Source organism: Chrysemys picta, chromosome 4, assembly GCF_011386835.1.
Source record: "Chrysemys picta bellii isolate R12L10 chromosome 4, ASM1138683v2, whole genome shotgun sequence".
In the NCBI taxonomy this organism is placed as follows: domain Eukaryota; kingdom Metazoa; phylum Chordata; order Testudines; family Emydidae; genus Chrysemys; species Chrysemys picta.
The window spans coordinates 81,051,256-81,068,765 of NC_088794.1; the positions used below are offsets into that span (position 1 = coordinate 81,051,256).

Consider the following 17,510-nt stretch of genomic DNA (forward strand, 5'->3'; position numbering starts at 1 on the left):
GCAGCTGCAGTTGATAAGGCCTGATAGTGAAGACTGCTTTTCCCCTCCAGCGGCAGAAGAAGTCTTGCACAGGGTCCTAGTATTTCAGGCAGCTTCCGTTGCAAACTCCAACACGACTGGCTCTTAAAATGCCCAATTTAAAACAGGCTGTGGCTTTGTACATAAAATTGAGGCACCCAGGAACACTCAGCACATTGGGTGGGCTGGCTAAACTCTAATGTATCATGTGTAGGGAAACTGCCAACAGATTGTGCCACTCATAGTAATGGGACAGATGTTTTGGGAAGGGAAGAGGGGGAGGCTCCTAGTTCTTGAGCAGGAAGAAGGGGAGTATCTCAGATATCCACTCTTTAAAGTGATTGTCTTTTATATTAATTTCCCTTGTTTCGAAAGGGCAGATGCTTTAAGTAGGAAGGGTCTCTATATTCCTCTCAAACTTTACCTGTGACTTATTTGATATCCTTCCAATGCACGCTGCTGACTGCATCAGGCACTATGCACCCCAAAAGTTCAGGATATTGGGTCGTGCTACAGCATTTGTCTCCGTTTCTGTGACTTGTTGCCCTTATGCTCGTGTTCACTGCTGCCAAGCTTCTCCCGTAGTGACAGGGTTATGAAGTTTGCTTGGGTGCAATCAGGATTTGGAGCAAATCAAATTTTTGAATTGCTCCGCTCCAGCTCTAGGCAAAAACCTACTGCTCTGCGCTCTAGCTCCGGGCTCCGCTCCAAAGCCCTGGGTGCAATGAATCCTGTTGCATTTGATCTCATGGGACTGTCATGAGACCGCAGCAGGAAACTAAACTTCATGGGTGGAAGGAAGTGGTGATGACGGATGTAGATTGGATTTGGTGGGAGCCATCTGATGGCTCATGGGTTTCAACACTGTTCCTTTAATAGCAGGGTCCCATCATACTGTAAATTTGGGATCTCTGAAGTATCTAAAAGCTTCCACTAAACTAGCTTGACATGAGGGCAGGGCCACCCCACTGAAGAGCTGGGCAGCCAATGCATTCCTTTCCATCACTCTTGCTATTGTTTTTACCAGGAAAGGCCATTTTGCACTGCAGCCACGTGGCTTTCTACGAGGCTCTTGCGTATAGTATCTGGTAGGTAGTATGAGTGCTGCCCATTGGACGTAGACTTTCTCACCTGCTCCAGAAAGTTGTGGTCCTGGTTCTGATGGAGTTGAATTCATGTCCAGGGCTGACACTGCAGCCAGGAATGTGGTGGCTGTTGCCACTTTAAAGGGGTGTCTCCACTAATCTCTGAGGTGTCCATATGGAGCTTAAAGCCTCATAGGAGTAGGTCTATTTGAGCAGGGTACCTGCATTTCAGTGCAGTTACTAAGGACAGTAGAAAGTCCAACTGATCAGCATGGAAAGGGAGCAATACTGTATCTGGCAAACTTCATGGGGAATTGTAGGCAAATAAGATGAATTCCAGCACTGGAAAGTGCAGTAAGGATGCGATGCTGTACTTAACAGTGAGACGCTTTGTAAGAAAAAATACAGTAAGGTCACTAAAACAGCAAGAGCCTCTGACCTGGCAAATATGGCATCTCCCACTGCATGAGGGTCTATAATACTTTACTGGAGCACTGAGTTATAACCGACTTGGGGTATGTCTAAACTGCATGCAAAAAAACCCCATGGCAGCAAGTCTCAGAGCCCGGGTCAACTAACTTGAGTCATGCTACAAGACTAAAATGGCAATGTAGACATTCCTGAGCGTGAGCCATATGAGTACAAGTCCATTGGCCTGATCTCTGAGACTTGCTGCTGTTCTGGTTGTTTTTGTTTTTCCGTGCAGAGATACCCTTTAGACTTCTGCTGAATTGCAAGCACCTCTTTTTGCACTTCTTGAGGTTCCCTTCCCTTCATGCCTCCACCCTGCCTCCAAACCCAGCCATGCTTAGATCTGGAGCTTGTCAGTTCTTTAGTGTAAGCTAAAGCCTCAGGTACTTAAGATGAAAAATGGCTTTTTTTAGCAGTGAAAGTGTGAGAAATTTAACTGGTCTTCCAGATCATCTGCATTAGAGTTGTGGCGTTTCCACCATCCATATACAGATGACCTGGTACAGCATAACACGGCTTGTAAATGGGTAAGACTCCTTAAATCAAACCAATGGAAGGGATAGGTAGTCGTCTGATTTAGATGATCATTGTATTAGAGATCTTGGGTTATGGTGCAGTTAGAGAAGGTTACAAAAATGCATTGCTTTTTCTTTTTCCAGTGAGGTAGGGGAAGAGACCAGGGCTTGAGAAGCATCAGGCAACTAATAGCCAGAGGCTTTCTAGGAAAATCCAGGGTGAGTCCACCAGCAAAGTCCAGGTGAACAACATGAGGAGGATCCCAGTGCCAGAAGTGGCAGGGTGCTGGGATTTCCTGCCCCTGCATTTTGCTCAGAGGGTCCATGCATCTGTCTCTGGCTAGTAAGTGTTCTGCTAAACTTACAGCTACGTAACTCTCCTCTCTTCTTCCCTGCCAATTCAACCCAGAGCACAAAGCATGTCCTTTTCTTCTCCCTGCTGTCCTTATTTCCAAGGGTGTCTGGGATGGAGGGTCTCCACTGTCCTGCCTCTCCCATAGCCTCCAATGTCAGGTGGTTTGACCTCTGTGAATAATTCCAGTGATTGCTGCCCTTAAGCTTCTCAGCAGCAGTAGAATAGAACCAGTATGTGGGTCCGCGTCCTTTTTGGTCGCAGCCATGAAACTGACTTGTTTGCAGACTCGGAGAGGTGATACTGGGTTGGTGGGGGCAGGGACAGTCTCAATTTTCAAACTTTTTTTTTTTTTTTTTCCTAACCATATGTATAGAATCTTTTTTGGGGTGGGTGTTAATAGTTCAAATTCTGCAGCAATTGATGGCTTAGTCCTGCCTCAAATTGCCAAGGAAAGGTTCCTACACACCTCTCGGGAGTAAGACAGTAAGTTTGAGCCCTCAGCCCTTACAGATCCCTGGAAAGGCTGATGAGAAGCCTTAAGCGAAGACTGTAGTTTATCAAAGGTTTAAATTCTGAGAAATGTACTCGTGTGTGGCTTTGGTTTCCGTTCTCTGTCAGACTGCTTCCCTCTTCTGGGGTGCTAAGCAAACTTCTTTTTTTTTTTTTTTTTTTTATTTTGTGAACAGGAACCCAACAGTGGAAAGTCCTCCTTGTCTCTTTCTCTCCCCCTCCCCTTCCTGCTCCTCCCCCTCCATGATGTCATGGCCTATCTTTATCTCCACAGAGATTAAAATACCTCTCCCCCCTCCCCCCCCCACGACCAAAAGATTGTTTTAAGTCTGTTCCCTCTTATCAGCAAAAAATCCATAGGAAGGAAGCAAGTCTGTGCAGGCCTAGCTTCTCAAAGGAAGTGTCAAGCTGAGCTCCAGCAGTTTCTGAATGCTGAGGGGTTGGGATAGCTCAGTGGTTTGAGCATTGACCTGCTAAACCCAGGGTTGTGGGTTCAATCCTAGATGGGGCCACCTAGGGATCTGGGGCAAAATCCGTACTTGGTCCTGCTAGTGAAGGCAGGGGCTGGACTCCATGACCTTTCAGGGTCCCTTCCAGCTCTATGAGATGGGTATATCTCCATATATATATTTTGAGGGGTTTTTTTGGGTGGTGGTAGGGGAGACACTTGCAGGGAATTCAGGAATACAATTCAGGTAGGGTTTGTTTAAATCTAAGGCTCCTCTCCTTAAAGTAGGTTTGGGGATTGTGCTTGTGCAGTACCTAGCCCAGTGGGGACTCTATTCTGATAACTTTGTTCTGTCCAGTTCCAGGTGGAGGGTGGGTGGGATTTACCTGAGCCCGGTGAGTGAGGTATGGTCTGTCCCTGCTAGCCTTGAATCCTGAACTCAAGAACTCTCCCGATACAAACCTGCCATCAGGCTGGCTTAACTCTGCATGTCCGCTTCTGGAGCTTGCTTCTACACAGAGGGAAGTGGGGCTCCTCAGAACAAGTCCTATATTAATTTGGCCAGCAAAATGAAATATTAAATAGGATTTTGCCTTCAAGACAGTGAGTTGTACCAGTCTCTCTGGTGTTGCTACTGGAAGGGTGGGGATGGAATAGGGAGGGGACTTGGCTTACAAGTTAAAATCAGTAACCATAACCATATCCCCATTTTTAAAACATGTCTCTTTTTTTTTCTTTTTCTTCACCCCCTCCCCCCCAAAACTGTTAGACAATGTGGTCAAGTGGCATGGTGTTCCTCTCTTTCTCCCCCCCCCCCACCTTGTATTGCCAATTTAAGTGTGTCTCTGTCTCTTAAACAGCAACATAAAATAGAAATGTTTAATAGACTTTTTCCATATTTACACCTATGCCAGCAGTGTTGGGAGCATCACCCTGGTGCATGGAAACCAGAAGGCAAAACTGGCTAGTTGAAGCCATATTTTACTATTTGCTATTTTTAGTCAATTTCAAAAAATGAATTAAATATAGTCTTGGTGTTGCAAGTGTCCCAGTCCCCTGACAAATGCCTTGCAGTGAGTCAGTTTCCCCTCATTTCCACAAGGGAAACTGTGTATCTGACTGCATGGTCTAATCAGTTTCAAAGAGCACAAACCTAAAATAACAAATAACTCTTCTCTAGGAATCTAAGTAATTGGTTATAGTAGTAATAATCTAAATGACTGTCAGACCTTAGCCTGGTGTTGGAGTTTTATTTTAGTTCACTGGCTGTTCTGGGCATTTGAAAAGTTGCAATCAGCTTTCCTCTACATTGAGCCTACTTCCTTGTTTGTGCTATGAACCCCTCCTATCTTGCCAATAACACCCTGATTCTGGTTTGTCATCACTTCTGTTTAATGATCCCGGATGGCACTTGTTGTGTCTCTAAAGCATTTGTTACTTCCTGCCCCATTTATTGCTTGCTTATTAAAAACAAGCTGAAGAAACTCTGCAGTCCTAATTGGATGACTGCTATCCCTAATGCCTGGCATCTCACTGGGCACCCCTACTCTGCCTATCTGCTCAACATATAATAAAGCTAACTTCTTAATGATGCCTCAGTTACAGGAACCAAACAAGAAAAGCTTTCACTGTTCAGCATCAAGATGGAGTGGAAACAACTCCTATCTAGATTAGCCTGCTTGTCTTATTTGGTATCTCCTATCAGAAATTCAACCTCATTAGGGACTTTGCCCTTCATGGTTAGCATTCTTTACCTCTGATCTTGTCTAGAGGGGAGTTCAATGCCTCCTATTAAAGGTGACAAGCAATGTTATTGGAAAGGAGGCAATAAAGCCATCAGTTTCCTTGGCATGTTCCACTCTTACCCCTCCACTTCATTTCAATAACAGTGATATTTCTGCATCATATGATAAGCGACTTCATTTTAAATGTCTGTCAGTTACTTTCTTAATGATTTCAGGTTTGCTCTCAGGGAGCAGGAATCTTACCCCCATCATTTAATATGGATAACAGACACCCATCTACATTCACTTTGTTGGTAGGTAACCCAGCTTAGAAGCTGAATGTTAAGTGTTGCAGCCTTAAAAGAAGGGCTGCAAATAGGTTTTGTTTTGTTTTCCTTCCTGTTAGACTGGACACTTTTTATTTTATTTTATTTATTTGTTTAAAAGGGGCATTGTTTCTTTTTAAAGGAAGGGGTTAAATTTGTGACCAGGCATCTTCCTTGCAATCTCCAATGTCCCTCTCGAAAAAGCTATTATAGAGTCATGGTGTTTGGTATCACAGCTGAGTTCGCAGCCAGGTTCTGTGTATAGTAAACTGTGTGTGTATTAGAGATAACAAAATGCCTCTGGTAGGGTGTGTTACTCAGGCAACTGTGTACTTCCCACCTGCACTTAAAGTCCAAGGCCTTTGTTAATGTCAACAGTACATGCTGATCACGTGTTTTTCTGCTCACTTGTTAACCTGATTGTTCCGTAACTCTAGTCCTCTAGGGAACACTGTGCTGTGACTGGTGTGTTAGTAAAGAAAAGGCTCATTAACTCTCTCACTATTCATTAGCTGGTGGTGACATTGAGCCTGCCTCTTTCTCTCATTAGAGAGACAAGGTGGGTGAGGTAATGTTTTATTGGGCCAACTTCTGTTGGGGAGACACAAACTTTCGAGCTACACCGAGCGCTTCTTCAGGTCTCACTGATCAATAGTCATCCTGATTCCCCTTCAGAACCCAGCCTCTGGGAACTCTTCCCTGCCTAAGCTCTCAAAATACCCTGGTGTCATGGCTAACCTTTAAAGTGAAACTGTTACAGCAGTTAGTGCCAGTGTTCCTTATGCTTTTGAGGTCCCCTTAGTGTGTCTCTCCTGCCGCCGCCTCCTCCTTCCCCCCCCCCCCCATCACATCCCTTTGAAAGGTTTCTCACCCCCTGGAGTTAAAGGCAACTTGGTTTTGAGTTTCTTTAACTATGAGTGGTTATTAATGGACAGAGTTGTCAGCCTTGCAGTGGGAACTGGGCATGTCTCCTAGGTGAGTGAACTCCCAGATGGTCTCCAGCTCATCAGACCTTGCTTTGTGGAGCTCTGCCTTGGCAGAGATTCCTGTTTTCTGGCTTTAGGGCTTGCAGTATGGGAACAAAATGGGCAGTTACTTACAGCTTGGGATCACAAAGCAGGGTTCCCAAGGCTGGAGAGTGTCTACTGGCTCTTAAAGATCAGCCCATCAATACAACCTCTGGGCATATCCCTCTCAAATCCGTTCTAGAGAGATTAATGTGCTAGTTATTCAGATACGAACTGAGCCAGCAGTTTACATGTTTCCTACCTAAACTAACAACACTTCCTTGGACCGTCAACCAAAAGACTGTCCTGTGACCTGAATGTCTGCCAGGTTGTTCAGAGGGGGACCAATTTGAGAGTGAAAGGCTCTCCAGCAAGAATACTGCCTCTCCCAAGGGAATTCTCAGCAAGTGGACCCTAGGTGACCTCAGTAACTAGGATGGTACAAAGGGGAAGGATAGGAGGGCAAGTTACAGAAGACTTTAGAGATTTAAATCCAAGACCAGGATTAGCACCTGGAAGCAGATAATCCAGTACACCCTACAGGGCTCAGGTACTCTCTTCCTCTGCTGAGGAAAGGTGCTCCCGCTGCAGAAGTTCCTCAGTTAGTTGGTTGGGGTGATGGCTCAGATAACTGGGGAAGCTCTATTGCAAAACTACATCTTAGCTGTGTGTGGGGGTGGGGTGTGTGTGGGGGTGGGGTGTGTGTGGGGGTGGGGGTGAGAAAAAACGGGACAGAGTAGCTGCTGCCTGCAGGCTGCAAAAACAAGGCTAGTCTCTAGAGAAGCCTGAATACACAGCAAAGAAGGGGTGTAGGGGAAGAGAATTGGCAGATGGCTTCAGCCACACCAAGGGAGCATGAAAAGGAATGAGGGGGAAGCTTCTGACTCCGGTACCACTGCTTTGATTTCACCTTAGCCTGACATCATCATCATGTTTCTATTAAGCCTCTGGCATTTAGGGTAGTGATGAAGCTCCTCCACTCCAGTCAGATTCTGGCAAGTCTTTCAATGGTTCCCCAGCTGTGCCCCAGGTTTTCCAGTTCCGCTTCCACAGCTCTTCACCATGTTTTCAGATGGCCTCGTTTTAGCTTGCCTTCAGGTGTCCATCTTTATTGCTACTCTGGTGATGGAATCAGTTTCCATCCAAAGCACATGACCAATCCATCTCCAACGCCTCCTGGCAATGATGGTGCTCAGATCCTCTTGGCTGCACTGTCAATAGATCTTGGTTTGAGATTGTTCTGGGCCAAAAGTTACGGAGGACTTTTCTGAGGCAAGTTGTATGGAATGAAGACTGTTTGGACATGTCATACTTTCTCATTCCCCAGCATTCTGCACTATAAAGTACTATTCAAAGTATGCAGCTCTGATAAATCTTGAGTTTGGTTTTGGTGTTGTATTTTGATGATTTCCAGACTATATTTAAGCTCCTGAAGGTGTTCCTGGCTTTGAGTTTGTTTTTTTTTGTTCCGGATGTCCTGGCTTGTTCCATTGTCCTGGCTGATGGTGCTGCCCAAGTATGTGAATGTTTCTACATTGGTGAGAACATAATCCTCTATCCATACTGGGTGATGGTGAGCCAATATTAAAGGTCATGATATCTGTCTTATTGTGGTTGATTTTCAGTCCAATTTGCTGGCTGAATGTGTTGAGTAGAGTTTTTTGTTTTTGTATATGGTGTTGGGTTTGTGATAGGATAGTGAGATCATCTGTGAAGTCCAGGTCTTCAAGGGATCAGAAGAGCATCCATTTAATGCCTCTTGGCATGTCTTCTGTGTTCTGTTGTACGCCGCATAACCCAGTCATCTCCAATCCTCTTCAGCATTGCCGTCATGACGCACCCCTGATGTACTCCTGCTTTGACTTCAAAACTGAGCTCACTGTGATCAACACTGCATGTAAAGTTGAAATAGAAGCTTTTGATGACTGATTATATGGAAAGGAATCCCATATGCCTGCAGAATATGCCATAGGCTAGTCCTGTGAATGCTATCAAAAGCCTTTTCAGTCTATGAAATTTATGTAGAGTTGCCGTTGCCATTCTAAGCACTGTTCTATTGTATTTTGTAGAGTGAAGATCTGGTCTGTGTATCTACGCCCTTTTGAAAAAAAGAGCTCTCTCTTTTCTGAGAATGCTATCAACTGCCTCTGATAAACGCTGGACTATGATCTCTCATCTGCTTTGCACAGATAAAAATAGATCACGCCAGTTATTACCAAAGAAACAATCACTGAGCATTCCTATCTTCACTATAACCCCATTGGTCCACTCATCTGGCACTTTTTCCCTTTCCAAGACTGATGTAAATAGAGGGGCCAGGATAGATGCTGCTAATTTAGGCTTTACCTTGAACAATTCTACATTCAAGTTATCCTTGCCAGGAGCTTTCCCATTTTTTAAGGATTTGATGGCTTGAATGATCTCTTCCTTAGTTGGGGTGCCTGTGTTAACATCAAGATCTTCTTCTACCTCCTGAATGTTTGCTTCCTCTTTAGGTGGTTCCCTGTTCAGCAATTCTTTGAAATGCTCTGTCCAGCACATTTCTTGTTCTTTTTCGGTTGTTAGTAGGCGGCCTTGTTTGTTCCTGATGAGAGTATTTGTTGGTGTCTGCTGTTTACCAGTGATAAGCCACGTCATTTTGTAGATGGTTCCTTGTTCCACTTTGTAGATGGTTCCACGAGCAGCTGCATAATCTGGCAACACAAGCAGAAGATCAATATAATGCTGTTTGTCCACTCTCACAAGGCGTTTGATCTCCTGATGTGTCTTGCTATACTGCTCATGGTATTTGTCCTTTAGCTTCTGAGATTTTGTGTTTAAAACTTTTTTTTTTTCTCTTCAGGGCTTGTTTGGTTTCTATGGCGTTCCATGTGCTGGGTGTAATCCACTCCTTCCTTCTCTTCTGCCTGTAGCCTAGACAGGCTTCACTGCTCTGTTTATAAATTACTGTTACTTTGTCCCACTTCTTGTTGATCTCCTCATCTGCATTTCCCTCCTCTTCATCAAGGTCTGCAAGTGCTTGAGACCTGTTCTTTAACTGCCGAACAAAGGCTTTCTGTATTTCAAGGGAGTTTAGCTTGTCAATATCATAACGTCTGTGTCCCTTGTTTGGTGGACCACGCTTCTCAGTTTTAGTTGGATGGAGGCTGTCACAAAGTGGTGGTCACTGCCAACATCTGCACCCCTTCTCACTTTCACATTTGTCAGTGAGTGTTGCCATTTGCCATTGATCAGGATATGGTCAATCTGGTTCTTATCTCATGCTGTTCTCCAAATGGCAGTCAGCTTGTGATGTTCAGATAGGATTCCACCGATGACTAAGTCATTCATATTACAGAAATCAACAAGCAGTCTCCATTTTCTTTCATAGTGTCACACCCTTGTCTTCCCATTGCTCTGTTGGTTGTCCTTATCAACCTTGGCATTGAGGTCTCCCATGACGATAGTTAGGTCATGGCATGGTACTCTCTCTCTGACTCCGCCTGTAGTGTAAGGTAGAATTTGTCCTTTACTTTTTCATCACTGTCATTTGTCGGAGCATAGCGCTAGCCTGACAACAGCTACCTAAACCATTCCCTCTGCTTTGTTGTCTACATCCTGATCTTGAACTCATACCTTATTTCTTAAATCCTTAGTTTCGGGGGGTTGCTTGTTTGTTTGGACTACGAACATGTAAACATCATGCAGCTCTTCTGGGTGGATGACTCTTGCCTCAGGGAGAGATGATAGCACTTTGCAGCCTATCCTGAGTTTTGATTAAATACAATGTTTCTTGGTCCTGAGGTGATGCTTCCCCCTTGGTTTGGTTGGTTCTGTGTGCCTTAGTATCGATTACTGTCTTGGAGGAGCTGTGCACTTCCCCATCAGCACCTGTTGCGTTTCAAGAGGGCTAGCTCTTTCCAGTCATGAGCTGTGCTTTCTTTGCGTTATGTTAGACTGCTCTACAGTGACCCTTCCAGTATTAACAGGAATCCGCAGAGCTGCATATGTGGGAATCCAAGACTGCAATAGCAGAGCACGCTGCAGGTCCGAACTGAGATCTGGTATTGGAGCTGCATAACAAGAGCTTTACATAGTGACTTGTGCCAAATATAATCTGCCTCGCTTTAGTGAGCACCAAACTCCCTGAGTTTCCATGAGCTGCTTTTGAGGTCAAGAAGAAAGAAGAACTATTTAAAGAGCCCTGGCTAGCAATTTAACTAAAATAAAACAAGGTTGGGGTTTTTTGTTTAAGTAGCCACCCTGTCCCTCTGGCCTTGTCTTTTCTGTATAGCGTGAAAAGAATTGAACTCTCTCTATGCTTTCATCTTCCCACTTCCTCAGGACTCCTGGTTCCCACAGCATCACCTTACAGCTCACCATTTGGGAGGGGGTAGGAATCCCCCAAGTTTCCCAATGCCACCTGTGCCTTACTTTTTGTAGCCACCTTTTGTGGGTAGGGGGAGGTGGCTGGGCTCATATTACAGACCTGAAGTGCAGCATTGAGTCATGCCCGTCCCCCTGCCCAGCCCCTAACAAAGAGGGGCTCTGTTCTCCTTTCCTCAGCTGCTGGCCTCCCCTGATTGTGCTCCAGCTTCACTGCCGTCCACTCTGAGCCTTCAATACTTGTGCATAATACCCTAATGGAAGAATCATTCCCCACTCCTGGCCTCAGGGGAATAAGGGAAGTGGCCCCTGCACTAATCCTTGCCCCATACACACTGCTGCACTGTTCTTTGCAGGGGCAGGAACCCATTGGTGAACAGAACCCCTCGGCTCCTAGACCTGTCTGTTCAGAGCTGTGGAACTCTCCTGGGTTCAGGATTTACATTTCTCCTCCACCCCCACCCCTATCTAGTTTTAGGCTGTGGAGCCTGGGCCAAACTACTCAAAGGGAGCTGGACATTACTATGGACAGATGATTGATGCAGAACAGCGAACTGTAAAGATATTTAAAGAATGAGGCCAATATGGTGGGAGAGGGAATGTCATTGGTGAATGGTGCAGCCTCCCATAGAATATTTTGTCCAGTCTGCATCTTCAGAAAAATAATGCAGAACTAGAGGAGGTGGTTCAGAGAATGGCAGTGACACTTGTGGTCAGTTGACTAAAAGACTGAAATTGTTAACCTTAGAGGGGGGCTATGGTGAAACATACAAAATAACTAATCCTAGAAGGGTAAATCAGGAACTTCATAACTCAAGGACAAGAGGTCACTCAAGAAAACTGAAAGGTGGCAAGTTTGAAACTGAAATACTTGTACATAATGTAACTAAACTGTGGAACTCCCTGCCACATGCAAGTTTTTGGCCTCAAGGACATCAAGATTCCAAAAGAGAGTATTGGCTCTTGTAAATGAATATTAACAAATTCTTGTAGAAGAGAGATTGAACTTCATGCTTCAGATGAAGAGATCAGGATGAGCCCTAACTTTGGGGATGCATATTATCCCACATCTTCTGTTATACCTTCCGTTGAAGCATCTGGTGCCTGCTACCAGTTGGAGATGGGATATTGGACTGGATGGACCCCAATGTCCTACAGGCCTGATCCATTATGACAGTTGTTCTCTACCTCCAAGTCAACAAGCCTTTTTGTCACTTCTTGCTGAGTTGTTGCTGTTCGGGATTCCACTGTTGCTGTTTTCCTTTCCTTTCAGCCTCAACTCTTGGAGTCAAGTGACTAATAAAACAGATTTTCTTGTGGTGGATTTTTTTTTTAAAGCAAGCTTTTAGCTCGCATGGTTGCAGAGAAAATCTTCAGCACGTGATCTGAGCGAACCCGAACAGCTCAATCAAGAAGGCAAAGAAATCCCAAAATTCAGTATTGTCAAAAACTTATACTTAAGCAAATCTCATTTTTTGGTGCTGACTCATGCTCTTTTTTTTTTTTTTTTTTTTTTTTTTAAGGCTTTAATGTTGACAATACAGGGATTTGGTTGTAAAGTAAGGATCAGAAAAAGCCCTTGCAAGGACAGACTTGTTTCTTAAGCACAGAGGCCTCTTTGCCCAAGCCCATATTTCTCTCAGCCAGTACCCTCACTGGGTCAGGGAACTTCTCTCTGAAGTGTTCTAGTGTATGTTGGGATTTTGGGGAGGAAGTTCTTATGTTTTGGATATAAACTTCTTGATGGGAACTGTTTTTTTCTGAATTCCATTCTTACGGCTATGAGCTGTGAACTGGGTGCCCAGACCTACAGCAAGAGGACTGTACCAATGCTCTAGCATCAGTGTGTGTCTTAAAAAAATACTGTGCTGGGGGTGGGAGATGCTCCTTGCTATGTGATCAAATCCCTCCCCAAATCTGTTGCCCCATTTGTGAGATGGAGAGAATACTTGCCTACTTTACTCTGTTCTTACAACTCCCTGTTAAGTGCTTTAACATCCCCCTGCACCTCTGTGCCTCCCTAAGTATTAAGAGACTCTCGTGAACCCCACTGGAGACAACTAAGTGGTCATGTGACTGCCTAGTGTCCACTGCAAAACTGCCATGAACACTGAAGAAAAAGTGGTGAATCATTTCTGGGGACACTGTTGGCTTGGGCAGCAGGTTACAGTATTTGGCTTTTATATTTCAGCTAGTGGAAAGAGCTAGAATTGCAACACACATACCCCGCCTCTGTCTGGAGAGCTAGCTCCCTGAGAGCTTCATTGAGACTGGCTGAGGAACATGCACAAGAGTACAGGATGCTTGCTTGCTGGGTTTGCAGCAATCACACCCCTCGCTCATGATCGTGTCATGAGCTAAAAGAGTGTGAAGGAGCTGTTGTAATGGTCCCATCACCAAGTACAATCCCTCATGCAAACAAGAGTGTTAGTCTTGGCAGAAATCAAGAAATAAAAAAACAGTAAAAACTGAACTACTTCCTAGAGGTTGTGATAAAATGGGAAGTTTCTGCAAGACTTTTATGAAGCATAGGCCTCTATACACTGCATTGCTACCTACTGAATAAAAAATGGTTAATACTGCTCTTGGAACGGTGCAGGAGAGGGGTGTGGGTGTGACCTTGCTGTCTGAGGGGAATTAATACTGTCATTAATGGGACCCTCCCATCTTAAAGCCCAAGACCAGAAGTCTACACTGCAATGAAACAGCCCCAAAGCCTGAGCCAGCTGGCGTGGGCCAGCTGTGGGTGTCTAATTGTAGTGTAGACATATGCATAGTGACTTTTTTCCTACCCAAAAATGCTCATGTTACATATTGTGCTTGTCACCTATTCCAAGCTGTGTATTTTGGGAGTGTGACTGGGAGCAGGGGCTCGGTCAGAAACTCACTGTAACTGTCACTTCCCCATCAGTCATATGACAATAATACCTACACATCGCTTACTGTCCAGCTACAGACCTAGGACCCAGTCCAGTCTTGGACTCTGCCTTGAAGACAGAGTAATACCTCCTTGCAGAATAGCTAGAGTTCAGCATTCCCTCCCTGTAGTCTAGCACTAACTGCTGATTGGTGGGGGGAAACTGGCCAATTAGAATGAAACCTACATTCCAGTTTAGCCCAGAATTAACCTAAATATTTAATAGGATTAGCCAGAAGCTTTGGACTGAAACAAAATAACACTGGCTTCCAGTGACCCTTGCTGAACAAACGCAAAGCCAGAAAGCTCTGCTGATGTTGTCCTAGGTTTTGTGGGTTGGCTGTTTAATTGGAGTGATGCTTTACCCCAATCTCATCCTTCCTGTGGGTTACTTATGTCCTTTTAAAGAGACATCAGTCCTTGTTGAGCGAGCAACTCAAAAGCACTTTAAACTATGCTAAGAGGCTAGTTTTTCCATTCTCCCCAGAAGCTATCCTTATTTTGGAAAGGAAGGAACAGATCTCTGAGACGTGGATATCTTCCCCTTTAAATATCAGTCACTCAACCAAGCTATGCCTTTCTAGGATGAAATAAGAGAAATGAACTCAATCCCTCCAGCTCTCTTCTGAACTCCTTTCACTTTGTCTACATCTGTCTGGAGTAGAACCCAGAACTAAAGACAATATTGCAGATAGCACTGCTCTAGAGCCAAAATGCTTCTGAACTAAATGTAGTCAAACTTCACTAATTCTGGGTCACTGAGAACGAAAATGATGCTTAAAATTGTTGATTGGCTCTAGTTTTCAAGATATGCTATTGGGTCAGTATATACGACCCTTGACTTGGGAATGGCGGAGGATAAGTGAGTTATAAAGGGAAGGGATCTCAAATTAAACCAGAAATGACTAAAACACATCTTTGACTGGATCTATGAATAAATCTGACTGGGTTTGGACAGTACTTGCTTTTTAGGCAAAACAATGAATGATGCAATCTGAAGCTGGTATTGTGTCATACATGATATGAATTGCATCCTGTTATTCCTAAAAGTCATGGATGATGCAATCATAACGAAGCTTATATCACGCTGCTGAACAAATTGCCCTATATCAGCTCTAGAAATCATACAGTGTCGTGCTCTTATTTGTCAGTGTTTGATTTTGCAAAGGGACACATTTCTGTTTAGCCAAAGTGAGCAGAGATGCCTCGTACTTGTGTGAACAGTGCAGATAACTTCTGCTATGTTTGTGGTGAAGTGGCTTTTGTATCACAAAAGCGCAGTATAACCACTATGGTTAAGAGAGCCTATCACCTTTATTTTGGCTGCAAAATTGGAGATCAGGACAAGAGGTGGGCCCCACACATATGCTGCAACACTTGTGCAGCAAATCTTCGCCAGTGGTTGAACAGGAAAAGGAAATCTATGCCTTTTGCAGTGCCAATGATTTGGAGAGAGCCAACAGATCATACCAGCAATTGTTACTTCTGCATGGTGCCTCCAGTTGGGAAAGGTGTGTCAAAGAAGGAAAAAGTGGACTGTGCATTATCCAAACATTTCATCAGCTATACGCCCAGTATCCCACGGAGAAGGACTGCCGGTTCCTGATGCACCAGAATCATTCTCACTTGAGTCAGACGAGGAAGAGGATGAAACTTCTGGTCCTGAACCATCAATGTCACAGGACCCACATTTTCTCCCATCCTCCTCCTCTGAACCACACCTCATAACACAAGGTGAACTGAATGACCTTGTGAGGCATTTGGAACTATCCAAGAGTAAGGCAGAGGTGTTGGGCTCCAGACTACAGCAGTGGAATCTCCTGGCAGGTGGTGATAGGGTTTCCATGTTCCGTGACCGTCAAAAGGATCTTGTCCCATTCTTCTTCATGGAAGGTGATCTTGTAGCCTGCAACAACATCTATGGTGTGGTGGCCGCCCTCAACATCATTCACGATCCAGATGAGTGGAGACTGTTCATTGATTCATCGAAGACGAGTCTTAAAGCTGTTTTACTGCATAAGGGCAATGTTTTGCCATCAATTCCAGTTGGTCATGCAGTCCATATGAAGGAAACCTATGACATGGAACAACTTTTGAGGTGCATAAACTATGACCAACATCAGTGGCAGCTTTGTGGCGATTTGAAGGTTGTTGCTCTCTTGCTTGGTTTGCAGACTGGATACACAAAGTACTGCTGTTTTCTCTGCGAATGGGATAGTCGTGCAAGAGATTCCCACTACATCAAGAAAGATTGGCCACTCAGACAGTCATTGGAGCCTGGGAGGAAAAGTGTTCAGCATCCACCACTTGTTGAATCAAGGAAGATTTTGTTACCACCCTTACACATCAAGCTGGGTCTGATGAAGAACTTTGTCAAGGCCATTGACAAAACACAAGCAGCTTTCAAGTACCTCCATGGAAAATTTCCAAGGTTAAGTGAAGCTAAGATAAAGGAAGGTGTCTCTGTTGGTCCTCAGATTCGTGAACTTCTTCGAGATGATGCATTTGACCATGCACTGCATGGCAAGGAAAAGACGGCATGGAAAACCTTCCAGTTAGTGGCAATAAATTTTCTCGGAAACAACAAGGCAGACAACTACAGGTTGTTGGTGGAAAACCTCAAGGCATACAAAAGCCTTGGTTGCAACATGTCACTAAAGATCTAGATTTTTTTTTTTTCCTACGAACTGCGGAGCAGTGAGCGACGAGCACGGCGAGCGATTTCACCAGGACATTGCAACAATGGAGAAACGCTATCAGGGCAAATGGAGCCCATCAATGCTTGCAGACTATTGCTGGACAGTGACAGGAGATGCTCTATTTAATGAATACAAGAGACAAGCCAAGAAGCGCCGAGTAGACACTGAATAGGACTAAATTATGTACATAATTGTTTTTTGCCTTTTTGTTTCATAATAAATTTTTATTTATATAACCCTTGCTGATTTTTAAAGTGTTACATAAACAGGACAGGTGAAATATCATCATGTAAAGCAACCATAAACACATGAAAAGACCTAGAGTTACAATTTATGATTAAAACTCTACTATCTACACAATATACATAGACATAAAATGTAAAAACTTAAATATCTTAGAAACAGTAGCCAATCATTGTTTTAATTGTCATATTTGAATTTGGCACATCAAAATACATAATAAATAGCACATTTTATCTCTGAAGCAGACAACTTCTCAAAAATTGTGGACCAGTGTAGTCTCCCAAAAGTATTACTGGGATGGGCTAGCCTCTCCTTGCACCAATATGTGATGCTCATCCAACCCCAAATTGCACTGGCCTCTTCTTTCTCCCCCCTGCCCCCATATTATGCTGCATGGTCATGTTAATTGGACAGACAGATATTCTGAAAAAAGAACAGGAGTACTTGTGGCACCTTAGACTCTCAAATTTATTAGAGCATAAGCTTTCGTGGACTACAGCCCACTTCTTCAGATGCATACAGAGTGGAATAAATATTGTGTGTGTGTATACACACACACACACACACACACACACACACACACACACACACACACACACACACACACCATAAACAGGTGGGAGTTGTCTTACCAACTCTGAGAGGCCAATTAAGTAAGAGGGGGGGGAAAAAACTTTTGAAGTGATAATCAAGCTAGCCCAGTACAGACAGTTTGATAAGAAGTGTGAGAAAGATTCAATGTTTGTAATGGCTCAGCCATTCCCAGTCCTTATTTAATCCTGAGTTGATTGTGTCTAGTTTGCATATCAATTCCAGTTCAGCAGTCT

The 17,510-nt window shown here is 44.2% G+C and overlaps 1 protein-coding gene across 4 annotated transcripts in view; it reads left to right on the forward strand.

Annotated features, from left to right (window-relative positions):
* The window catches only part of CD82 (CD82 molecule), a 71,862-nt gene that overhangs the window by 20,537 nt on the left and 33,815 nt on the right, over positions 1-17,510 (forward strand). Inside the window, exon 2 of one of the 4 annotated variants that reach the window (XM_065592808.1) lies at positions 2,234-2,432. The exons of the other annotated variants lie outside the window; for them this stretch is intronic. The gene's annotated coding sequence lies outside the window, so the exon portion shown is untranslated. The remainder of the gene's footprint in view (positions 1-2,233; positions 2,433-17,510) is intronic. 4 annotated transcript variants of the gene reach the window in all.